We start from the raw sequence: 27,244 nt of genomic DNA, 5'->3' as shown, positions 1-27,244 counted from the left end.
GTGGCTGATCTCATTGCCTGACATATAATAAGTATAATATTGCCCTGTTGTAGTACATATTGGTACAATATATAGTATTGTATATAAATTATAGTATAAATATTCTATATACGTGGATTTACAGTATATAGCTAAAGTAAAAATATATGGCCTATTCGCATATTGTAAGCTTTTACAGCTTCGTACAACTTTGTAAACTTTGTTTTGCTATTTATGCATGTACCCATTGTGTATGTATTAGGTATTACATGCCTATGTATGTATTTAATATGCACCAAGAGCCTCAGAAAATGGGATTATTTTGAAAGTTTCCAATTTTAGAGAGGTCTTGAATAAATTCAGCAGACCTACAATCAGCCTTGTGTTCCAGTATTTGCTTGTATAAAAGTACTGTGAGTCTCATTTAACTGCGACCCACAGGTCCAAGGGGGTGTTCCTGGTGGCTTAGGCAGTAAAGAATCTGCCTGTAATACAGGAGACCTGGATTTGATCTCTGTGTCAGGAAGATCCCCTGGAGAAGGAAATGGCCACCCACTCCAGTATTCTTGCCTGGAGAATCCTATGGACAAAGGAGCCTGGTGGGTTATAATCCATGGGGTCGTTAAGAGTCGGACGCAACCAAGTCAGTAATACTTTCACTTCACTTACAAGTCCAAGGTGTCAAGAGAGCATCAGGACGGTTGGAAGCTGAACAGGGTCAAGTTGCACAAAAAGACCATTGGGAGCTAGCTCTCTTTACTGGGGATAGTCACAGTGGAGCTCGGTTGGTGTGACCTAATGGGGATCTTTCATTTTCAATTGCCATTTCTATGAAATCTCTCCTAATTGATGACAGAATCCTAATTCAAGGAGAAGGCTTCCCTGGTGGCTCAGACAATAAAGAATCCGCCTGCAATATGGGAGGCCTGGGCTCCATTGATTCCTGGGTTGGGAAGATCCCCTGGAGGAGGGCATGGCAACCCACTCCAGTATTCTTGTCTGGAGAATCCCATGGACAGAGGAGCCTGGCAGGCTACAGTCCACGGGGTCACAAAGAGTTGGACATGACTGATGCTGGGAAAGATTGAAGGCAGGAGGAGAAGGGGACAGCGGAGGATGAAATGGTTGGATGGCATCACCGACTCAATGGACATGAGTTTGGGTAAACTCTGGGAGTTGGTGATGGACAGGGAGGGCTGGTGTGCTGCGGTTCATGGGATTGCAAAGAGTCAGACAGGACTGAGCAACTGAACTGAGCTGAATTGAGTGACTAAGTACAGCACAGTTCAAGGAGAAAGAACAGTCACCTGTCAGTAATTCCCTTTAAGCCCTCAGCAGACCCTGGCACCACTTTCTCTTCAGGCACTTCTGGTTCTGTGAGGGCAGTGGGAAGAATGGGCGTAGGTGGCTGGTTTGCATGCAACACAGACAGGCATATCAGTCATGCTCAGGGCAGCATCTCAATCAGAGGCCTTCGGCTCCCTGCGGTGGGCTGCCAATGGCATCTTCTGTTTAGGAACACTATTGATTACACCTCTCCCCTTCTCTTCCGGGAGAGTTTCCGGCCTCATGGCGGTGTCTGGAGAGGAGCAAGGGGAAAGGTGGTTTGTGAGCAGCACGTAGAATTTGGAGCCCAGCTCTAATTTCCAAAGCAGTGGACACAGTGCCACTCAGTGCAGATTTTTTAGAATGGTGATGAGTCGGGGTATATGGGAAAGGAGTGGAGAGCCAGGGATGCCCATGGAAGGGTAGGGAGAATGTCAGTGAGTGGACAAAAAGTGGATTCAGTTTAGACATGAAGATGGTCGGGCTGGGGAGGAGGTCACGCTGAGTGCATTAGCTCTGCCTGGAAGAAATGGGAGAGAGTTGCTGGTTAAAATCATCTGTCCGGAGAAACATAAAATCTGGAAATCTGACAGGGGCTAAGAGTATAATGGGCCTATTAGTAAACTCTGCTTCTTAATTAATTATCTCTGTGTAGACATTGGTGAGCAAGCAGAAATACCCTTAGAAACCGAGATCTATCATGGAAGAAAATTATTTTGAACATAGGATTGGGGGTGGAAAATGCAGAATTTAATTATTCTTGATTCAGAGTTTGCTATAAGGATGAATAATTAAACACAATCAAAGAAAAAAAAATGTTTTCCCTCCGAGCTAGAGAAACAATGCTAGGGGCGAGACACAGTGAGAAGGAGATTCAAACCAATTTGAGATTATAAGTGAGAAGATAATATAATTTTGTATATTGAATGATTATGGAAATCAAAAATATTCTTTAGTGCTTGACTGCTGTTAACCAGTTCAGAGGCAGAAATATAAAATGAGGCAAACTTAAACTCCAAAGGCTATAAAGCAGCAAGCTGTGAGAGAAATAAAAAAAGGATTTTCAAGTCTAGACAGATATAGGTTCGAATTTTAGGTCAACCACTTGTCATGTTACTTTTAGTTGAATTCTATGTTTTTCTGAAACTCATTGTTTTATAGGTAATGTGGGGATAATATGTGTGCTGGTATGCTTCCTCCCTACCTTCCAGGTATTTATTAATTTTCTACCCTTTTCTGACATATTCTGCGCTGCAGACACTTAACTCTGTGTTTGCTTCCGCGCTGGGCTCCCCTCTCAGGTGAGTTCGGGTTGGGACTGACCAATGGGAGATACTAGCAGGTTGAAAGCTACATCCAGGTGTTTCTCACTTTCTCCCTGCCTTTGTACCACGTTGGAGAAGGCAATGGCACCCCACTCCAGTACTCTTGTCTGGAAAATCCCATAGATGGAGGAGCCTGGTGGGCTACAGTCCATGGGGTCGCTAAGAGTTGGACATGACTGAGCGACTTCACTTTCACTTTTCACTTTCATGCACTGGAGAAGGAAATGGCAACCCACTCCAGTGTTCTTGCCTGGAGAATGCCAGGGACGGGGGAGCCTGTTGGGCTGCCGTCTATGGGGTCGCACAGAGTCAGACACGACTGAAGTGACTTAGCAGCAGCAGCAGCAGTTGCACCAGGTCTCTGGGAGCAGTTTTGCCTTTTGTCTTGTCATGACCAGGTCTCTTACCAAGTGGACCCTCCTCATGGTTCCTATATGGTTCCTATATATTACTGGGCTCCAATAATGTTTTCTCATTGTGCCTATCGACCTGGAGAAATCAGGTATAAGTCGACCATTGTTGCTAATCACTCAGTGTCTCACATTCATTGTTTGTGCTCTTAATCGTGTCCACCCCCACCGGCTTGAACCACCTGCGGTGAATCCTGTGTTCTGATGCATCCCACACTGATACATAATGGTTGTTGAATTTCAAAGAAAATGTTACAAAGTATCCTCCCAACAAATACAGAAATGGGTATGCACACCAGGCCTCCCTGTCCATCACCAACTCCTGGAGTTCACCAAGACTTACGTCCATCGAGTCAGTGATGCCATCCAGCCATCTCATCCTCTGTCATCCCCTTCTCCTCCTGCCCCCAATCCCTTCCAGCATCAGAGTCTTTTCCAATGAGTCAACTCTTCTCGTGAGGTGGCTAAAGTACTGGAGTTTCAGCTTTAGCATCAGTCCTTCCAAAGAAATCCCAGGGCTGATCTCCTTCAGAATGGACTGGTTGGATCTCCTTGTAGTCCAAGGGACTCTCAAGAGTCTTCTCCAACACCACAGTTCAAAAGCATCAATTCTTCGGTGCTCAGCCTTCTTCACAGTCCAACTCTCACATCCATACATGACCATAGGAAAAACCATAGCCTTGACTAGATGGACCTTTGTTGGCAAAGTAATGTCTCTGCTTTTGAATATGCTGTCTAGGTTGGTCATAACTTTTCTTCCAAGGAGTAAGTGTCTTAATTTCATGGCTGCAGTCACCATCTGTAGTGATTTTGGAGCCCAGAAAAATAAAGTCTGACACTGTTTCCACTGTTTCCCCATCTATTTCCCATGAAGTGGTGGGACTGGATGCCATGATCTTCATTTTCTGAATGTTGAGCTTTAAGCCAACTTTTTCACTCTCCACTTTCATCAAGAGGCTTTTTAGTTCCTCTTCACTTTCTGCCATAAGGGTGGTGTCATCTGCATATCTGAGCTTATTGATATTTCTCCCGGCAATCTTGATTCCAGCTTGTGTTTCTTCCAGTCCAGCGTTTCTCATGATGTACTCCGCATATAAATTAAATAAACAGGGGACAGGGAGGCCTGGTGTGCTGTGATTCATGGGGTCGCAAAGAGTCGGACACGACTGAGCAACTGATCTGATCTGATATGATATGATTCACTTCTTGACAAGTCCTCCAAAGATGGTGTGGTAGGTTGAATAATAGCTCCCAAAGATGTCCAGGTCCTAATACCTGGAACCTGTGTATCTTACCCCATATGACAAAAGAGATCGATAGATGTTATTGAATTAAAGATCTTCAGATGAAGAGATTAATTTTAGATCATCTGGTTAGGATCTAAATGCCATCACAAGTGTTCTTATAAGAGAGAGAAGAGATAAAATTGACCCAGAAAAGTAAGACAAGGTGACCACTGAATCAGGATGCTCACTGCTAGCTTTGAAAATGGAGGAAGGGACCAAGAATCAACACACGCCTAGAATACAGCTCTTGGAGCTGGAAAGGTGACATAATGGTCTTCCCCCAAGCCTCTGGCAAGAGCATGACTCTGACAACACCTTGAAGTTGGCCCAGTGAAACTGATTTTTGGACTTCTCATCTCTAGAACTGTAGAATAAATCTGTGTCTTTTTAATCCACCAAGTTTGTGGTAAATTGTTACTGCAGCCATAGGTAACCCTCAACGAATATCCCAAGGTACAGGACTTAGCTTGTAGATTGCAGCCTCAGAATGCAATCCTCAGCTACCATATCCTTTTTCATGATGCACTCATCTGAACCAAGATATGAGACTGATGCATAAAATCACAGTGACATCTCATCCCTTCCGCATGAGAGATCTCACTCTCCTGTTGACTGAAAGACATGTGAAACTGACCAGTCTGTTTTCTCACTGTAAACAGTCAGTCTTGGGAAATCAGTCTGAAATCAGGATGCCAGGATAGTGATTTATAATTGAAAAAAAAAATTGCCACCTAGATGGGAATCTTTAACATTTTCACAGTGTTTCACAACATTTTCACAAGCATTTCATCCATTTTCCACTCTCTAGCAGACAAATCTGGAAAGACAAATCATAGCTGAAGGTTGTTTGTGGAACATTAACTCTGAACAAGGGCAGTTAGATTAATTACTTGCTGAATGGCAACAGACTTGGAGAATGAAGCACTTGGACTCTTTTGGCTAGAATCTTACTATCCATCTCCCTTGTAGGGCACACTGTGCTGCAGAACCAGGATAGGTGTGCTTGTTTTGTAAGATTCCCTCTCTCCTAGGCCGTATCTAGATGGTCAATAAAAAATTAATAGCCCCTGTAATTTTTTCTCACGAGGGTATCCATCCTTCCACCTATTTTGGGGGATGTGTGGAGCTGCATTCTAGCCAGTATTGAGTTTTGCTGGGATAGAACCCATATAGTTCCTTTAGAGTTGCATATCTCATTATGTGTTGGTATGATAATAAAATGGACAATCTTATTTTCTTTCAAGTTGTGGTGGAGAGATTTGCTTCACCATTTTCCCATAAACTGATAACAGATCTTATGGGGATTGTACAAGGTAATGTATAAAGAGGGCTCAGCTCTGCTCTATAGAGAAGGCAATCAATAAACGTCATTCCTCATGTCGTGTTCCCCGAATGTCTGGAGTATAGGATGGTGTAAGGATATGTTGGGAAGTTAAAATTCAGAATGAGAACATCAGAACCTGTCATCCTCTGACAGTCTTAAACATCTCAGGGAAGCAGGAAACCCAGTATTTAGAGCTCTGTTTCTTTGTTCTTTTGATGAAACATATATTGTTCATGAAAGAAATCTTTTTTTCTTTTTTCACTCTGATCTAACTGTAGAGATACTTTCAGGCTGGGACAAGATTTCATTATTACAGAGACTTATGAAATTCTCAGTAGGCAAACACATCTTGAAAAGACAATGTTTTCATTTTGCATATCGATGTAGTGTAGAAAAATAAAATTAAATGGTACATGTATTTCATTCAAAGGCTTATACATCAGATTTTATATAATAGCCATCTTTTCCCTATATATATTACAATTCCTGAAATATATTCCCATAAAAATTCAGAGCTAGAGAATGAAAATATTCATCCTCAAGAATGTAGCAGGCTTAACATTATATAATTAACCAGGTACTAATAATTTCCTAGTAAAACAGTCTGATAAATTGTTACATACAATACTATGTTTAGAATACAATGTAGCAGAAAGAAATGATCTCAGATTTCAGCCAAACAGATATGGTTTTAAGTATTGACTTGGCACCAAAATCTTTATCACTAAAATGAAGTTGATAAATAAAATCATGTAGGTAGATAATTTGGTTCATAAATAAGTGTTGGTTAATAATAATGAGAATAACAACTGCATTTTCTTGTTGATGATACGGAATGTAACGTACAGGACGAAAAGCCAGTTTTTAAGATTGATTTATTTATGGCTGTGCTGGGTCTTGGCTGCTGTGTGTGGGCCTTCTCCAGCTGTGGCGAGCAGGGGCTGCTCTCCAGTTGCCGTGTGTGGGTTCCTCACTGCAGTGGTTTCTCTTATTTCATCGAACCTGCATCTCCTGCATTGGCAGGCGCATTCTTTACCACAGAGCCCCCAGGGAAGCCTAGGACTAGAAAATTGACCATGATTTATGGGAGGAGAAAAAACACTTTTGTAGAAAAATACATAATGGTTTTTTCCCCCCAGTTTTGAAGTTTATCAGCTTTAAATAGTCTTTTCCCCTATGCCTATCTTATTCTCTAACCTGGTCTCTGTAGACATGTTTATTAAAGGTTGTGAATTCAACGATAATAGATATACTGTATTGTACCTGATGCCTACAATAAAGAAGTGCTTTTTTTTTTTTTTTTTTTTTTACAATTTAAGAATCAGGGGAGAAGATGGATTTTAGTATAATGGAAAACTGCAAGCATTATTCCAAGGGCTTATATTAAATCACCTAGTAGTGAGCTAAGTCAGTATTTGATGTTGCTTGGCTATAGGGAATGAAGGACAGTGATTTTGGGGAAAAGTAGCAGAGTTTTGTTACCTAATCCTCTAGAATTCCTAGAAAAGATTTAATTAATGGAAGTCTTCCTTCACCTGAGTATCTGTCTCCTAATCACAATAGCGAACATTTTCATATTGTCTTCCTATAGTATTTGATGCAATTGCTTCAATACAGAGTAAAGACAAGTGTACAGATATTATTATTATACCCCTTTCCCTAAGTTGTTATAGTTTGTTTTGTTTTATAGCTGAGGCAACAGAAGCTCATTTTGTTAGACTGTTTTCCAAGTCAACTTAATTGAACTTTGGATAGGAGTTTCCTTTCACTGGAAAAATACCTGGTTCAATTATTTGTGGATAAAGTAAGTGGATCAAGAAAGTAGGCAACAGATGAAAGAATTAGATGGAAGCTTCTAGGACATAGACCTGTAGGATAGTGCCAAGATGCATGGTTAAGTTAGTGCTAGAAACAGTTACTTTTATGTCACAAAAAATGTCACCACTGTGCAGAGTGGGGTTAACCCAGGCTACTAAGTAATACCAAGTTCTCCTCTACTCTCCTTTTTTTCTCCATCTCTCGGTCTCTTCTAATTATCAAACCTGAGTAGAAATAATAGGGATAGAAACCCTACAGAGGTTAAGAGCTTAGCTTTGGAATTCAGTAGGTTTGGTTCTGAATTCTAGTCTATTTCTGAATTCTACTGTTTCTGAGCTGAACTTTGAGCCTCAATTTCTCATCTATAAAACTGACCTAATAATAGAACTCACCTTAAGGGGCTGTTGTGATGAATATTCATCGCTGAGTATAAAAATCTAAGCACCATGCCTGACATACAGCAAGCATTTAATAAAAGATGAGTCCACTGCCATTGTTTTCAAAGCTAATGAGGGTTTTTTTTTTTTTGCTTCTGCTTGATCAACTCATCCATTCATTCATTCAACAAATTTTTTAGTAGTTACTCTTTCATGAGGTCCCATGTGACCAATTGCAAAAGAATCATCAGAAAGAGAACAAGAATGGCTAAGGTAAAAAGGACTAAGGGTGTTCTTGTGCTCCCTTTCTGCTTTTCTTTGATGAGTAATCACCATTTGATCAAAAATTCACCTGCCACGATCCATTACATGCCCCCAAAGATATAAGGCAGATGGACATGTTGACAGTATAACGTGTGTTATCTGAATTTGAGGAATTATTAAGAATTTTTCTAATTCTTCATAATTCTCTGTGTCTACATGAGTAGAAAGCTGTTTCATTTTATTTTGGCCCAAATCATTTTAATGAAAGCCTAAGTTTGTTTTTAAAGAGCCAGCTTTAGAGCTGGACCACAAAAACATGTCCTAAAGTGAAAGTGAAAGTCGCTCAGTCAGGTCTGACTCTTTGAGACCCTTGGAATTCTCCAGGCCAGAATACTGGAGTGGAGAGCCTTTCCCTTCTCCAGGGCATCTTCCCAACCCAGAAGGTGAACTGGGGTCTCCTGCATTGCAGGCAGGTTTTTTTAACCAACTGAGCTATCAGGGAATGGGGTGTAAAACAGGGAAAGGAGCCTGTTCTCCACCGAGTAGTTCCCTAAGGAGAGTCCCTCTAAGTTGTTCTGAGACCCCTAAAAGATGAATTACTATTTGGAGACAGATCTTTTTAACTCATGCCCAAAGGAGCATGTTGTACTTAGAAAATACCTACTTTATCAACTTGATTATTTTTATGCCAGACTTCTGAATGAAGCCTTTACCATGAGCAAGGTGGAACTGACAAAGCAACCAGCACTCTTACATGGCTGAGCACCAAGCAACGTGACCTTCATCTCTCTTAATTGCTTTTCTCTTATTAATCCTGATCTGTCTATTATTGACTGTACCATTATGCCATGCTTCTAATGACTTCTCCTGGGAGGATCAAAATTTATTTAATATTTGGAATACTCCTTAGAGGAAGAAGTTGGAAAAAAAATAGTATTAATTAAAGGTAGCGTTTCTCAGGCTTTCCTAACTAACCATTGCTTCTATTAAAATCCTAATCATCTTTTAAAGTATAAATTAAGTTCTGTACCCTCCACAAGTTTTGTTGGACTATACCAGTTTAATGATTATATTTTTGCTCATATTGATCACTTGACTCAATTTGAATTTAGTATTCCACTCTAATCTATGGCAGATTGTTTGTATAGATCATCTAAGGTCCTTCACTGAGTTGTCAGCTCTTTGAAATCAGAGACAAGACTTATTCTCCGGTATTCTCATAGTGATAAAACACTTTTCTCTTTGTCAACAATAAGTTTAAATTGTAACTATATTGATAATATTAATGCTATTTTATACTTTTGTTATTTGTAGGATTTTACAAAACATTTCCATGAGCATTATCATTTTAGACCCTCCTAACTTTCAGCTGCCCAGTGAGTGAAGTATTTAATTTTATAGATAAGGAAATATAATCAAATGAAAATTTAAGTTGCTTATTATAAGTCTTGACATACCATAGAATGTATGATCATAGAATGTTGCTATTGTTTATTGTTGTTGTTTTTCTGTCATTGTTAACTCTGACTTTCCTTTATTGTGGTTAATACATAAACATTTCTATAGAAGGCCCAAGAGGGATCAAAACTATGGGATGAAAGGGCAGATTATGCATAAAGTCTTGCCTTTGGATATGCATGTGTGACTCCTTCCAATAGGAAGAAAAAAAGAGTGTGGCGAAAAGAAGGGCCACTGCTAGCACGTAAATGAGATAGAGAAAAGCCCTCCTCCCTACCCTCCCTTTCTCCCCCACAGATAGACACAGCACTGGATTGATGCATGAAACCATTCGCTCCATTTGCTCAGTGCTCTTGCACATGAGCAGCCTGTTTGTGCATTGTAATCCGGGATAAATGAAGAGAGCAGGGTGGCTGTGCAAGGGTCCAAAGCAGACACTGATAGAGAATCAATAAGTGATACTGGAGACATTTGTTGGGAGGTTCAGTAGAGGAAGGTATATAAACCAACAGGAATATTTAGAAGGACTTTTTTTTTTTGTCATAGAAGTACAAATAATCCTGTTACGGCTCTTTAGACCCATGTACCCTGGGACTTTAAGTCTTTTTAATAAGCAGAGAACAAAATTTAGGAAAGATGATTCTATTTTGACCTCAAGTCAAAAGACTTGAGATCTTAAAAATACTACCATTCTTTCAGTATGTGAGTTATTTTCATCATGTGTCTGTCTCATTCTTAAAGATAGCTTTTAAAATTTCAAAAAGAAAAGGCATCCTTTTCCCAGAAAAAAAAAAAATATACTGACATATGTACCTAAGTATTCCACAATTAATTTCAGTGTTGGATACATTCTTGAATTTGGTGCAGTTTTCTCAACACTAGCTATTCATCACAGTTATTGGAGGTTCTTTAAAATGGATGGATTGTCTGCCTCTACTCTAGCAGATTCTGATTAGTAAGTTTGGGAAGAAGCCTCATACACTTGAATCATTTCCTTACATATGAGATGACATCAAAGAGAGAAAAAGTCAACAGACAATGACAAGAAAAGAAATTAAAGGCTATTCTACACTGTTGAACATAAATCACTGGAGAACTTGTAATACAAATAAATTAGGTGAGTATCTGAAAAAACACGTATCTGGAGTGGCTTTATCATATTAACAAAAATATTACTTTCATTTTGTTTATAGTACTCATGAAAATAGATAACGGAAAGCTATGGGCAGAGGAAGGATTTGTAGAATATGGTACAGGGAGGAAAGGTTTGCAGAATGTAGCACGGAGTGGAAATTGTTGTTTCCACTGTTGATAGCATCTAGGAAGTAACCTGGGAAATTGATCAGTCTGGAGGCACAGAGACTTCTGGAAGACGATACTGTGTTTTCACTTTGCCAGGTTTTAGACCGTACAGACAGTTGAATAAAATTATTCAGTTCATTTTGGATGTAAAACTAATTAATAAGTCATAAAAGAATGATGAGTGATAATGAAATTATAAGCAACATTCTCTGATTGATAGAACAACAAAAAATCTCTTAAAAGGAAGTTAGCAGGTTTGCAGTGAGATGTTTTGAAATATTTTTTAACATTTCCTTCATGGATTTTCATTAGGAAAACAAAATATACCATTTGCAAGAACTATTCTTTGCTGTCTCACCCAGAGAAAAGCTTTGGGTACAAAGTGTTAGGCTGAATGCTAAAAATAAAAATGTTTTTTTGAGGCCAAAATCTCCATCACCAAGTGTTAATTCATGCCCTATTTTTTTTATCAGTTTAATGACAATTTCAATATTAATATTGTAAATACAACAAATGTATACATGTTAATTAAAATGCTAGGTCATGTTGCAAGTTTGCTATGACAAACTTAGACAGTGCATTAAAAAGCAGAAATAACGCTTTGCACAAAGGTCCATATGGTCCAAGCTATGGTTTTTCCAGCAGTCATGTACTGTATGAGAGCCGGACCAACAAAAAATGATGCAGGAAATTTTTTCATCAGAAGAAAATTTCTTTCTATAACTTGTTCCTTTTAAATATAACCTGTAAAGATGTTTTATAACAGAATTAAGATAAGAAAATTCACTGAACACACTTATATTTAAACAACTGGAGTAGCAGAGTATTATGGAGAATATCAATTTCAAGAGGTAGGATCCCTGGATTCTGAGGTGTGTTATTTCTCTTCTCACAGCCTCAGTTTTTATAAATTTGTGCATGGTGCAAGGGGTGTATGTAGGTGTGTGCGCATGCACAGAGGGGTTGTCCTGTCCTGGAAGAGCACACATTTACTAAAAAGGCATTAGTCAAGTGTCTACTTAATTAAAGTATGACAATAGACCCTGGATATGTGGATGTGATGATGACAGCCCTGGGACTTGCCTCGTGGTCCAGTGGCTAAGAATTTGTCTTCCTGTGCAAGGAATGTGGGTTTGACCCCTGGTTGGGGAACTAAGATCCCGCATGCGTTGGGCTGGCAAGTCCTGACACAAGCAGAAAAAATAAAATTAAAAACCTTTAAAAAATGCATCTGAAGTCTAGTGGTGCAGCAGGATGGTAGCTATGATAAGGGAGCGTACAGAGCAAGTGAAATGTACTGAGTTCTGTGAGGAGAAGAGCTTGAGGACTATAAGGTTTCTAAGTTTCCCTCAACTGCTTTTTAAGATGAATCCTTCTTTAGGATTTGATGGTGGGTAGGACAGGGGTCCAGAATATGGCCAGAAACTGGAACCCCCCCTGGAACTGGAGGGAATGATTGAGTCTGGGAGAATAGGAACATCAAACTTTTACTGCCTGATTGTGTCTAAATCTCCCTACTTCCCTAACCAGGTAAAGTCTGCTCTGTGCACACAGGCCTCGTGCAAGTGGGTGCTTTGCAGAAATCAAGCGAAAGCAACCAAGTTCCAAGTCTGAGGTGATATGATTAGAGATAGAATAACCTTCATAAGGTGACATGAACCATCCGCTTAACAGGATACTGAATCCAGTGGTGACTCAGCGAACCGTCAAGCAGGTAGGAATTTGCGGAAACTTCAGGTTGGCTTCTACAGAAGAAATAAGAATAATTTTCCATTTTTCTTCTCTCAAGCATCACTCTTCACACATTCTCACCACGCTCTGTGCTCCAAGAAGCCAGCCTTCCTGGATTCTATCCAAGGGCTCTCTGGCCCTCTGACCTCTGATTTGGTTTGAACAGTGGGAAGCATTAGCCAGCAGGTAAGAGGAGGGAGAAGGAGGAGTTGGGGGGTTTAGTTCCTTGATCTCCTTTCTGCGGAGTTCCGTGGGTTGCTTGCCTCCCTCTACCACAGAGCGCAGGTCCTGGCAGGAGGTGTTGTCCACTGTCCCATGGTCCCTTCATTCCTAACGGTGATGACAGCTCTCCTGCAGTTGCTAACTCCAGGTTACTGCACGGCTCATCGAGATTTCCTTACAAACACCATCACTTATAAAATAGTTTATTAAACTCTCCTCAGGATACCTACTTTGAGTGTACCAACTGTTTGCTTTTGGAAGCCTAGTATAAAAGACCTTAAATATGTAAGTGTCCTTACATATACTTTAAGCATATAGTGATGGATAGTTTGGAAACAGAAATGTATGAAGGATAAATAACTCAAAAATAATGAAAAAATTAGTGGTACTCAGTATGATGGTAAAATGAATAACACTATTATAAGCACTACAAATGAGTTCAGCAAAGTTTTGGCAAATAAAATCATAGATGTCTGTGTCACAGAGAATTGGTTTGATAACCTTATTTTCTAGATGAAGAACAGACCTTCCAGGAAGAAACTGATTTTCTCAGTAACCCTGTTTTTTAGTGGCAGAATATGAATGAGTGTGTATGAATGTCTATGTATATATGTGCGTGTGTGTGTGTGTGTGTGTATACATGCAAATTCTCTTATTCTCTTGTCTCTGATCAGTAGCTGAGAATCTTATAGAAGTGACTTCATGAGTTCGTCTCAATTACTCTGTATTGTTTTCCCAGCAAATTGTTATGTATCTCTACCTTTTTCAATGTCTTGGCAAAGCTTTCTGACTTATTTGATGACTGTTTTCCAGGGAAGGTATTTTTTTTTTTTTTTTTTTCTTTTGGTGGGGAAGAAAGGGGAAGCCATCTTGTGAGGATCATTGCAAAAAATTGGCAGGTAAAAACAAAGCTATCTTGAGATGTGCAACATATTAGTTTACTGACTTGCCCCTCAAATCCACTCTGTTTATAGTGTGCATGGGTTTCAATTTGGTGCCTCAGATATGTTCCATATGACGCTGAAATTGAGCTTCGATTAAAAAGAGTCAAAACTGAGAATATTTAGTCCATGGATGCTAAGCTAAGTGTGTCAGTACCTGATGTTTGTTCCTCAAAATCTAGTTCAAGGAATTCCTGTATCACAGTCACTTGGATTCTTTTTAGTAATACCACAGATCCTTCAGCCTCACCTGAGACCTACTTAATCAGAGCTTCTCGGAGTGGGGTCCAGGATCCTTATTTTTAATACATTTTCTGAAACAACGTTGATGTACACACATGTTTGAAACTGTGATACTAGGAAGAGGAATACACATCAGAATTGCTAAGTGCATTTAGCCTGATATTTGTTTGGTCATTATTGATGAAAGCTGGCTTTTTAAATGTTTTCCCCAAATACAGTGGCTATCTTTCTTGGATTTAGGTGAACAGGTAAGTTAGGTCTGTGTATATATTGTACACTGGATTTTTGATAACAAACTTGGATCTCTAGCAGAAGTAACTTTCCAGCTTCTGTGGAGCTGAATGAAAAATATAACCACTGATTGATGGCCAGACCCCTGTGATGTTTTGAACTTTTAAAGAAGCTAAGACTGGGTGGCTGATTTGTGGTTGAGGGGGGCTAAACATTCTCGCCAGGAGTTCAGGGAACCCGCTGCTTCCTAAGCTGGCAAAGAAGAGAAATCCTTGAGGCAGAGGTGCTTCAATTTGCATGAGCTGTACGAAGCACACCTCCCATTAGCTGGCTGTTGCCTCTCTTGATGACTACCTTCGGGAGGAGATGGGGGTTGTGAACTTTGAAGTGGATTATTAATTATTCATGCCTCCTTCGCCTGGACGGAGGTAACCTGCATCTCAGGAGTCGGGCCCAGAATTCATTATCTTCGTGTCGATGTTTGCAATAAAAATAACACTGAATATTAATCCTTTCACCTTCATTCTTAACTCCTCTTCCCCCTCCTCTGTTCTCTAGATAGATTGTGGAAAATCATGGCTCTCCCTTAATTCTCCCATCCCCGATACTCCTGGGCCGTTTATCGTTTATTCAATTATTTGGAGGTTCATTAAACTGAGAATTAAGTTCAAGGGCTAGTTGCCTACTTGAAAACTCCACAGAATGCAGTATTTCCCTACTCAGACTTTCAATTCATTATTTTTTAGCATGATTGTGCTAATTATGTCATGATGAGCGAATCGTCACCTGTCCCTTTTTTAATTTTTATATTTTAAAATTTTTACAGTTTTGTACTTCTCCTGTTCCTTAGGAAGAGTTCTCTACAGATGTTGCTGTCAGCTTTAGTCAGGGTGTTATAGTAAAAGCAGAAGACTTGCTCTTGTCAAGTGTGTATGTCAGTGCATTTGAGTTTACCTGTGTGTGTGTGTGTGTGCCTCTTAAGTCTGTCTGTGCGTTTTTCTTTCTAAGGGAGCCAATGGATAAATCATTACTTATGAAAAGTGTAAGTTAATGAAGTGGGAGGTCATTAAGCCCTTGGAACAAAGAATAGTCTGCCTCATTATCTGATATGTGGAGACAAGGATTGATTCAGAGGTAGGTTATGATTAGTTTGCAAAAGAATCAATATGAAGATTCATAAACAGGAAAGGGAAAATGTAAAGAAAAGAAAAGTATGACATGACGATAATTAATGAACAAATGTAATGACAGTCACAGGTTAATGCCAAGAAATTTATGTGATCAGTGTTGATGCTTCTAGCCATCGCCTTCTTGGCTTTGTTCCGACTTGCCTTTTTCTACTTATTCTCTCTGCGTTCTTCTTTCTCTCTTTTTTTCTTTCTTTTTATTAACTGCAGTATATAGTTTATACTAGCGTTCACCCTTGATGTTGTATGTGCGGTGGGTTATAGCAAATGTGTGTGTGTGTGTGTGCTCAGTCATGTCTGACTCTTTGCAACGCCGTGGACTGGTAGGCCACCAGGCTCTCTGTCCATGGGATTTCCTAGGCACCAATACTGGAGTGGGTTGCCATTTCAATGTGTAATATACCCATAAGCTCATCATCACAGTATCACATAACACACTTTCATTGCCCTAAAAATCCCCTGTTGCTTCACCTGTTTTTCCTCCCAGACCCCTGCCCCCAGAACTGCTGGCTACCACTGATTATTTTACAGTCCCTATAGTTTTGCCTTTTCCAGAATGTCATGTAGCTGGAAGAATACAGTGTAAAGCCTTTTCGGACTGGCTTTTTTCACTTAGCAATATGCATTTGTAGTTCCCTTATATCTTTTTGTGGTTTGATGGCTCATTTCTTTCTGTTGCTGAATACTGGCACTCTGTATGGATGTATACAATTTGTTTATCTGTTACCTAGTGAAGAACATCTTGGTTGATTTGGCAAATTTGAATAAATCTTTTATAATTATCCAAGTGCAGAATTTTATATGGACATATGTTTTCAACATAAAGTGGGTATATACCAAGGAGTGTGATTGCTGGATTTTATGGTAAGACAATGTTTAACTTTGCAAGAAACTGTCAAACTGTTTTTCAAAGTGAAACTACCATTTTGCATTCCTGCCAGCAGAGAATCAGAGTTCTTGTTGCTCCATATCCTCACCGGCATTTGGTGGTGTCAGTGTTTTGGGTTGTAACCTATCTAACAGCTATGTAGTGGTATTTCCTTGTTTTAATTTGCAATTCTCTAACAATGTAAGATGTTGTTGAGGATCTTGTCATATGCTTATTTACCATCATGATGTATTTTCTTTGGTGCGATATCTGTTCAGATATTTCGCTCATTTTTAAATTGGGTTGTTTTCTTTTCTACTGTTGACATTTAAAAGCTCTTTAAATATTGTGGATATATTTTGCAAATATATTCTCCCAATCACTGGTTTTTCTTTATATTCTCTTAATAGTCTTCTACATTATAGAATAATTTTAATGAAGTCCTACTTAGAATTATTTTTCATTTCAAAAATTATGCTTTAAGCGTCTTTTTGCATCTTATTTTGTCTTTTTCTCCATTTCTGAGAACTCAAAATGCAGTTCTGTATGACCTGTGGTCTTGCCATTTTCTAGTCATATGATCTTGAACAAATTTCATTTCCGCTCTAAATTTCAGTTTCCAAGTTCTTTGTCTATAACATGGAAACAATAATGCTGTGTTTTTTTTGAGTGTGTTTAAAGGGTTATGTAAGACTGCATTGAAAATCACCATTCAAACTGTAAGTTTCCTTGTTATTTTATTTTTCCTTATCTTCCTCATTTGTCTTTTTCACCATTTTCTGTTACCTAGCCTTGAATATTGGAGAAGGCAATGGCACCCCACTCCAGTACTTTTGCCTAGAAAATCCCATGGACAGAGGAGCCTGGTGGGCTGCAGTCCATGGGGTCGCGAAGAGTCGGACATGACTGAGCAACTTCACTTTCACTTTTCACTGTCATGCATTGGAGAAGGAAATGGCAACCCACTCCAGTGTTCTTGCCTGGAGAATCCCAGGGACGGTGAAGCCTGGTGGGCTGCCGTCTATGGGGTCGCACAGAGTCGGACATGACTGAAGTGACTTAGCAGCAGCAGCAGCAGCAGCCTTGAATATAGGAGACATATTTGCCACTCATCATGTACATGAATAAATAATTCTTTCGCTGAACTGGTAGTTAATAGCAAGTTTCATGTATATGAACCCAACCAAAAGAAGCTTTAAAAATAATCTAAACGGACTGTTAGCACCTTAAGTCAGTTGAACTGAGAGGTGAGTGATGTGTGTGTGTGTGTGCTTTTCCATCTTGCAACGGGCCTTTTGGTACTCTAGGCCTAGTGAGCTCAGAGTAGTCCAAGATCACATTTTAAAATGAAAATTAATCTAAGGTCATATTTTAACCCTAAAATTAATTTGACGGAACATTTCCATTGTGGGCCCTCATACCCAACCTTGTCATAAATATTGGCTCAACAACACCTCAGATCCGTCGAGGCAGTGGTTTTCAAACTGTGTTCTGTCGAGATGTTGAGGTCTGATCATATGTGTGTCCTGCAGTTGTTCGGGGAGGGAAACAGTGCTGTCAGGACTCTGAGACCACCCTCCTGACTTCATGAGAACAGTTTTGCTGGTTTTAGTTAAGTTCTCATGTAAAATCGTGCTTGAAGAAATGTTTTTTCCTGCTAACAAATTTTTTCTATAAATCAGAGTTATAAGCTGAAGTTCAAGATTCTAATGAGTTCACTGGTACTGTGTCTTACAAACTAGAGAATATACATCAAGTCTGTTTATTGGAAGAATTATATTAAATGCATTAGTTGTTTTATGTGACTAGAATGCCATTGGGTATGTTATCCAAGATATGGTGTTTGAACAGTGAACTATTCTTACCTTAAAGCCTTCTGTTTTTATAACCGCCTATGACAGAGCCACTATATCTTGTCACTAGTTCAACTCAAGTTGAAAAGCACTTATTCCCACACTCTAATATGTTTTCTCTCTCACTTGATTTATAAACCTGGCCTTTATATTTTGAGAGCCAAGGATGTGGATGTAAGACCTGAGATATAAATGATGGGGTTGTTTATTATTCTCTTCCTTTTCCAAAGAGACAGATCAAGCAAGAGTTACAAGCAAGAATTGTATAAATGGGAATAAAAAGGACGCCTCAATGGAAACATTAAACCCATTAATTTTAGATGTTTAGTCCATTAATTTCTACTGATCCACCCTTTGGAATATCTTCTGTATCTGGTCCTCTGTTTCTATTCCCACAACTTCCCTCCTTCCAAATGTTTTTCAATTCACGTAATTCTCCCTGTGTTCATTCCCTCTCACCTTTAATTCATTCTACACATGGCCTTAAAAATTAACTTTTTAAAATGCTAATCCTATACTGTTGCTTTAAGGCTAAGAAAAAAAAAATCTCAAATGAATATTCCTTATGTCAGGATCAAGTTCTTACTAAACACCATGGCATTCAAGTTTTCCATAAGTTTCATTTATCTTTAAAAAGATTCAAATTCTTTTAGTATTTCTCAATCTTATTTTTTAAGGCTTTGCTCATGTTTTATATCTACAAACTCATCTGGTTGTCAAAATAAATGGACTGTTCTCCTTTCAAAGTTCAGTCTGGGCCATCACTCCAACTATAACCGTCTTTGGATCACTATATTTAAATTGCTCTAAATATATATTCTGAGAAATTTATTTTGATTAAATTAATACTAACTTTTAATTATTTCTGTCATATTTATAAATAGATTGCTATCTACTGGAAAACAAGAATCAGGTTGTGCCACAACAATAAAAGCCACTATGATTTCTTATGAGTACTCATTATGACCAGGGTATGTGATAAGCACCATGTCTTTTATTTTTTAATCTTCAAAGTCATTGCAAACTAGTCTTTATTATTTCATTTGACACATGAGAAAATAAAGGCTTATAGATAGGTGTGAAATAGCTTTACTAAGATACTGCAAATAATATTTGGTAGAGCTGGACTTAAAACCTAATTCTGTTGGAAAACTAACAAACAGAAAACCCTTTTCAGTTTATATATTGTACAATATTTGCTTTGGTATCTATTTCAGCAGACAATACAGCTCTACCAAAAAGGAAAATTTGAAATGAGTTTTTGAAATCCAGCCTTCCAGAAGGAAACACTAGTCTTTATAAGGAAACAGATTAAAATATTTCCAAAGCTTCCTTAGAATGACTAAATGCCTATCTAAAAAAAAAAAAAAACCACACAGGCAAAAATGCACACACACTAAAAAACAAAAAACAACGTAATTCCTGTCAGGTAAGGCACTGATATTAGAGTCATGTTATAGACCCTTACTAGTTGTGCCATGACATGAAATTTTCCCAAAGCAAGCAAATATTATAAAGTTCTGTGACCAAAGATAGAAAATGGTAAGGTGGTCCATGTGAAGCTGAAAACTCAGCATCTGTGCACTGGTGCAGAATCAGATCTCTGAGACAGAGTTTTGGGTGAAGAAGAAAATAATTACTTTGCCAACAAAGATCCATATCGTCAAAGCTATGGTTCATTCAGTAGTCATGTATGGATGTGAGAGTTGGACCATAAAGAAGGCTAAGCACCGAAGGATTGATGCTTTTGAACTGTAGTGTTGGAGAGGGCTCTTGGGAGTCCCTTGGACTGCAAGGACATCCAACTAGTCCACCCTAAAGGAGATCCATCCTGAATATTCTTTGGAAGGACTAATGCTGAAGCTGAAACTCCAATACTTTGGCCACTTGATGCAAAGAACTAACTCATTTGAAAAGACTGTGATGCAGGGAAAGATTGAAGGCAGGAGGAGAAGGGGATGACAGAGGATGAGATGGTTGGATGGCATCACCAACTCAATGTACATGAGTTTGAGCAAGCTCTAGGAGATAGTGAAGGACAGGGAAGCTTGGTGTGGTGCAGTCATGGGGTCGCCAAGAGTCAGACATGACTGCCTGACTGAACAAGAAGAAAAGAGTAGCTTTATTGCTTTGCCAGGCAAAGGCGGACTCACTGGGCTCCTGCCCCTTGAAGCAACGATTCAAGGGTGGGGTTTCTGATAAGGTTAGGGTGTGTGCAGGGCCTGCACTCCTTTAATCTGACCTCAGGTGGTCTCTCACTGATCTTCTCTGGTCCTCAAGGTTATTGAACTGTGACTTTCTCTGGATTTAAGAATGCTTCATCAAGTATCTAATATCTTGGGTTTGTTGGGGATGTTAGTTTTGCAGAAGAGCTCAAAGATATTGTTATGTGGACCTCTTGAAGCAGAACTAAGACTCAGCCCAAACCGGCTCTGTTGTTTCTTGACTGCTCTTCCCTTGTCTCTGTATCCCTTCCCTTGAACTCAGGGAAGGTCAAGGAGGCTGAAGTCTGTTTCCTACAAACCAGAAACAGGGAACACAGAGAGGCTTCTCTATACCATCCTGCTCCATTTCACTTGGAGAAAACTCTGTCAAAGCATGGACTATAGAGTTTTCTTTACTGAAGCTAGAATAAGTGAGGTCGCTCAGTCGTGTCTGACTCTTTGCGACCCCATGGACCGTAACCTACCAGGCTCCTCTGTCCATGGGATTTTCCATGCAAGAGTACTGGAGTTGGTTGCTATTTCCTTTTCCAGGGGATCTTCCCTACCCAGCGATCGAACCAGGTCTCCCGCATTGCAGGCAGACATTTTACCATCTGAGCCACCAGGGAAGCCAAATATTTTGCAGATTAAGTGAAAGTGAAGTCGCTCAGTCATGTCCGACTCTTTGAGACCCCATGGATAGTAGCCTACTAGGCTCTGCCGTCCATGGGATTTTCCAGGCAAGAATACTGGAGTGGGCTGCCATTTCCTTCTCCAGGGGATCTTCCCTACCCAGCGATCGAACCGGGTCTCCCGCATTGCAGGCAGACATTTTACCATCTGAGCCATCAGGGAAGACAAGGGAGCTTACAAAAGGCTTACCCTTTCTTTAGAAAAGTTTACCAATGACTAGGTAGTACCAGCTCTGTTCTCTCCATAGGCTTTCATTCCCACAGAAATTAGGGAAGAGATTATAGAACAATTATGCTATTTTTCCACCAAAATAGTGTAACTTCTGGTCTCACTAGTATTTTTAGCTAGGAGAAGCAGTAGAAGATATTTAGCATACTTATTCTAGCATACTTATTTTGGCTTCCCTGGTGGCTCAGACGGTAAAACGTCTGCCTAAAATGCGGGAGACCCGGTTCTGTTCGCTGGGTCAGGAAGATCACCTGGAGAAAGAAATGGCAACCAGCTCCAGTACTCTTGCCTGGAAAATCCCATGGACAGAGGAGCCTGGTAGGTTGCTGTCCATGGGGTTGCAAAGAGTCAGACACGACTGAGCAACTTCACTTTCTTTTATCTGCAAAATGTTTTTCTTTGTTTAGAACATTGAAGAAAGATATCTTTCAATGACTTCTTTGATAAATGTTTTTTTATTATTTTTTATGATTATTATAAGCTTCTGTTTTTTTACCTCTACAATGCCTTTGGTCATTATGGATATATATCACAGCACAAATATTACCCAGTAATTTTTTGGAAAAAGCAAGGGATCTATTAATAGCCACAGTGATGGGAAAACACACTTAGAAATCTCCATTTGTCCTCTCACTTCCAATTTGTTTCCTCTGATTCACTACGTCAGTGAGTAAAACAGTCTCACTTGGAACTAAGATTCCTTAATTTTCTGCTAGGCAGATTTCTTATCTTTCTGGGACAGACATTGTCTGGCTCTAATCAGATTGTTGACTGAGAAAACAAGAGCTTAGAGAGAGACTGAATAACATTCAAAACAAGCAAACATAGAAAAGCCTAGAAAAACATGAGTACTCTCCCTAAAGGAAAAAAAGAGTACACATAAACTAAGTACACTATTTTTTCCCTCAAGAATGTCATTTCTTGACTGAGCCAGATCATTATTTGGGAGATACAATAGCCATTGAATATCTTGTACTGAAATTTTTAAAAATCTGGTTACATTTTTAAATTTTTTATAGATTGAAATCTGTGTGTGAGTTATAGCCATAATCTGTGTATCCTTCCTTTTACACAGGTCAAATAAGTTTAGACTATAAACTATCAAGGCAAAACCAGTTGGTTACTAAAACTTATGAGAAGGAGCAAAGGGTAGTCTTAGGAAACAAACCTTAAATACAGAGAATTTCATGGGAATGAAAGTTGGTCAGATGATATGCCCCTTAAAGTTTTATATGGTTTAATTAATCGTTGCTCAATTTTTAAAGAAGCAACTGCATTTTGGATTTTAGGGAGGCTCCAAATGACAGAAATGTTATTGGAAATCCTTGAAGGGCTCAGCAGGATGCGAAGAGTTGACTCACTGGAAAAGACTGATGCTGGGAGGGATTGGGGGCAGGAGGAAAAGGGGACAACAGAGGATGAGATGGCTGGATGGCATCACTGACCCGATGGATGCCAGTTTGAGTGAACTCCAGGAGATGGTGATGGACAGGGAGGCCTGGCGTGCTGCAATTCATGGGGTCGCAAAGAGTCGGACGTGATTGAGTGACTGAACTGAACTGAAATTCTTAAAGAAGCAAATGCTTTTGGGATTTTAGGGAGGCTCCAAATGACAGAAATGTTATTGGAAATCCTTGAAGGGCCCAGCAGGATTTGTCTGTCCTTATTAACCAGAAAAGAAAAGTTATGACCTTGGAAGAGAAGTTTTGACCAACCTAGACAGCATATTAAAAAGCAGAGATACTGCTTTGCCAACAAAGTCCATCTAGTCAAGAATATCGTTTTTCCAGTAGTCATGTATGAATGTGAGAGTTGGACTATAAAGAAAGCTAAGAGCTGAAGAATTGATGCTTTTGAACTGTGGTTTTGGAGAAGACTCTTGAGAGTCCCTTGGACTGCAAGGAGATCCAACCAGTCCATTCTAAAGGAAATCAGTTCTGAATATTCATTGGAAGGACTGATGCTAAAGCTGAAATTCCAATACTTTGGCCATCTGATGTGAATAACTGACTCATTTGAAAAGACCCTGATGCTAGGAAAGATTGAAGGTGGGAGGAGAACGGGATGACAGAAGATGAGATGGTTGGATGGCATCACTAACTAGATGGACATGAGTTTGAGTAAACTCCGGGAGTTGATGATGGACGGGGAGGCCTGGCATGCTGCAGTCCATGGGGTTGCAAGGAGTCAAACATAACTGAGCGACTGAACTGACTGACTGATTAACTAGAGAAGGTTGGGAAAACACTCTAGAGATGAAGTATTAAAGACTAGTGTCGTTACTGGGGTCATTAAGCATGAGTTCATGTATACGTATGGAACTGGTCTGTCTTCCTTAATCCTAACAGACTGAAATTTCCCACTGTATATTTCCCTTCTGGTCTTAAAACTGCTATTGATTTTGGAATTGTGATTTTTTTTTTTAAAAGAACCACGTAAATGTGGATACATTGTAATTGTACTGTTGGGTCATTGTTATAATCTAACCTAGAAGGATGTCATAATTATTTGAAATAAAATTTAATGTAACATTTTGGTAACCTTTATTTGAAGTTTAAAAATTATCTTTACTATATTACCTTTTATTATATATTTTAATTATCCTTCCTCTTCTTAGTCTATACATTCCCTTATTTTGAAAGCTAAAGTAGCCTCAAGGAGATTATTAAAGTTAGGAATGTGAAATTACTTATTTCCTTCATTCTAAAATCCTTGAATATGTTTGTATCAGTTATTAGGAAATCTTTTGTTGATATGAAACAAACTTTCAATCTGATAATGAGTTTTGTCTCCAATAGAGATAAAGAATCCAGGATCATAGAAAAAGCAAGGGAATTCCAGAAAAAGCATCTACTTCTGGTAAGCCTTTGACTGGGTGGAGCACAACAAACTGTGGAAATTCCTTAAATAGATGGGAATACCAGACCACCTTTCCTGTCTCCTGAGAAACCTATGTGCAGGACAAGAGTCAACAGTTAGAACTGGACATGGAAAAATGGACTGGTCCCAAATTGAGAAAAGAGTATGTCAAGGCTGTATATTGTCACCCTGCTTATATAACTTATATGCAGGATACATCATGTGAAATGCCGGGCTGGATGAATCACAAGCTGAAATCAAGATTGCCAGAAGAAATTTCAACAACCTCAGATATGCCGATGATACCACTTTAGTGGCAGAAAGCAAGAGAAACTAAACAGTCTCTTGATGAAAGTGAAAGAGGAGGGTGAAAAAGCTGGCTTAACACTCCAAAAATTAAGATCATGGCTTTGGGTCTCATCACTTCATGGCAAATAGATGGGGAAAAATGGAAACAGTGTCAGACTTTATTTTCTTGGGCTCCGAAATCACTGTGATGGTGACTGCAGCCATGATATTAAAAGATGCTTGCTCCTTGAAAGAAAGACTATGACAACTAATGTAGATAGCATATTGAAAAGCAGAGACATGCCCTGAAGGAATTTGTGTTGGTACAGAGGTGCCTGTAGGGGTCATGGGCCACCAGACCACCCCCGGGGCTGGAGGCCTATGGTCCCTCCTAGGCCCCGATTCTCACCTCCTCAGCTCCTCACCTCCCGCCATCTTGGGGGCCCCTACGGCTTGTGGCACAGATGTGGAGTGCATATTTTACCATCTGTGAAAACTTCTCTGTAATTTATTTTTTCCTCACTCAAGTATTAAACATTACAGCAAATTTAAAAGATATGAATGAATATCCTACAAAAAGAAAAAGGAAGACTTCACATCTTTCTACTTATTCAGATTCCTCTGGAATAAGCAGAATTGCAGATAGGTTCAGTGGAATTTTTTTTTTTTTTTTTTGATCATTGTTACAGTGTTCTATGAGACAACCAGACAAAATATTTTGACAATAAAGATGATGATTCAGATACAGAGACATCAAATGACTTGCCAAAATTTACAGATGGAATCAAGGTCAGAAACAGAAATCAATACAACCTGGTTCCCGGTCCTGTACTTAGAATTATAGACCACACTGCCTTTCCTACAGAAAAATCTGCTGATATTGAAATCTGTGATGAAGAGTTTGACTCTCCTGAATCAGCCCACCAGCAAACTCAAGAAGACAGCCCCACTGAAGTTCCACTACTGAAGATGTTTCAGTTGCCGCAGACGTGCATGAAATTTCTGAAGATTATGATATGGAGACAGGAAACAAATCCTCTGAGACTCTCCGAGATGAAACTGATGAAGAGTCACCAGCTAAACCTTGCAAAATTATTGGCAAGAGCCAAGCTTTGAATGTGACTGCCCAGCAGAAATGACCTTATTGAGAGCTAATAGCAGTGACCCCTATAAATGTGAACTTTGTGAATCCAACAGAAGATATTTTTCTGATTTAAAGCAGCATATGATCTTGAAGCATACTTATTCAAAGGTGTGCTGAGTCTGCAGAGAAAGTTTCACTACCAGCTTCTGATCAAACATCCAAACTGCATGAAGAGGATCCCGACATTTGTAAATACTGTGATTATAAGACAGAAAGCTGTGGTACATGTACACAATGGAATATTAGTCAGGTATCAAAAAGAGTGCATTTGAATCAGTTCTAATGAGGTGGATGAAACTGGAGCCTATTATACAGAGTGAAGTAAATCAGAAAGAAAAATACCAAAACAGTATATTAATGCATATATATGGAATTTAGAAAGATAGTAATGATGACCCTTTATGTGAGACAGCAAAAGAGACACAGATGTAAAGAACAGACTTTTGGACTCTGTGGGAGAAGGCGAAGGTGGCATGATTTGAGAGAATAGCATTGAAACATGTATATTACCATATGTGAAGTAGATCACCAGTCCAGGTTTGATGCATGAGACAGGGCGCTCAGGGCTGGTGCACTGGGATGACCCTGAGGGATGGAATGGGGAGGGAGGTGGGACGGGGGTTCATGATGGGGGACATATGTACACCCATGGCTGATTCATGTCAGTGTATGGCAAAAACCACCACAATATTGAGTGGTTAAAATAAATTAATTAATTTAAAAAAAATGTAATTTTTGAGACCCCGAGCGGGCACATTGCAGACACCCATTTTAGTGATCACCTTTATGGGTGTGAGAAGTGTGACGTACAGTTCTCCTAGAGCAGGAACTCTACCTACATTTCCAGGAGCACAGCTGTGATGAACAGTACTTGTGTCTATTCTGTGAACATGAAGCGAATGATCCAGAAGGCTTGTATAGCCATGTGTTAAATGAGCATGCAGTTAATTAATAAAGTAATAAGTATAACAATGGAGAATATGGACAATAGAGCCTCTTAAACAAAATCACACCTGACAAATGTAAAGACTTCTTTGTTAGTCAAGTATGTGGGTTTCAGAGTAGACTTCATACAAATGTTAACAGATATGTTGCTATTGGACATAATACATTCTTTCCACATGTTTGTGATGACTGTGGGAAGGGCTTCTCAAGTATGCTAGAATATTGCAAACACTTAAATCACATTTATCTGAAGGGATTTGCTTATGTCAATACTCTGAATATTCAGCAGGAGAGACTGAAGATTTTAAAATTCATCTAGATCACAAACATTCAGCTGATTTACCTCATAACTGTGGTGAATGCTTGATGAAGTTTGGAAATGAAAGGGAATTAATAAGTCAATTTCCAATCCACAAGACACCTTGATTGTTCTCTTTAAATTCCATAATGTTGATGTGAAATAACTACTTTGGCAATGTTAAAAAAAAAAAAAAAAAGGCAGAGACATCACTTTGCTGACAAAAGTCCATATAGTCAAAGCTATGTTTTTTCCAGGATATACGGATGTGACAGTTGGACCATAAAGAAGGCTTAGTGCCAAAGAATTGATGCTTTCAAATTGTGGTATTGGAGAAGACCCTTGAGAGTCCCTTGGACAGCAAGGAGAACACACCAGTCAATCCTAGAGGAAAGCACCCTTAAATATTCATTGTAAGGATTGATGCTGAAGTTGAGGCT

The 27,244-nt window shown here is 39.3% G+C and overlaps 1 pseudogene; it reads left to right on the top strand.

Moving 5' to 3' along the window:
* Positions 1–24,974: 24,974 nt before the first annotated feature.
* LOC102286154 (zinc finger protein 639-like) lies at positions 24,975–26,932 on the top strand (annotated as a pseudogene).
* Positions 26,933–27,244: the final 312 nt, after the last annotated feature.

Source organism: Bos mutus, chromosome 10 (genome assembly GCF_027580195.1).
Source record: "Bos mutus isolate GX-2022 chromosome 10, NWIPB_WYAK_1.1, whole genome shotgun sequence".
In the NCBI taxonomy this organism is placed as follows: domain Eukaryota; kingdom Metazoa; phylum Chordata; class Mammalia; order Artiodactyla; family Bovidae; genus Bos; species Bos mutus.
The sequence above is the reverse complement of the archived record's forward strand: the minus strand, read 5'-3'. Positions and strand labels throughout refer to the sequence as shown.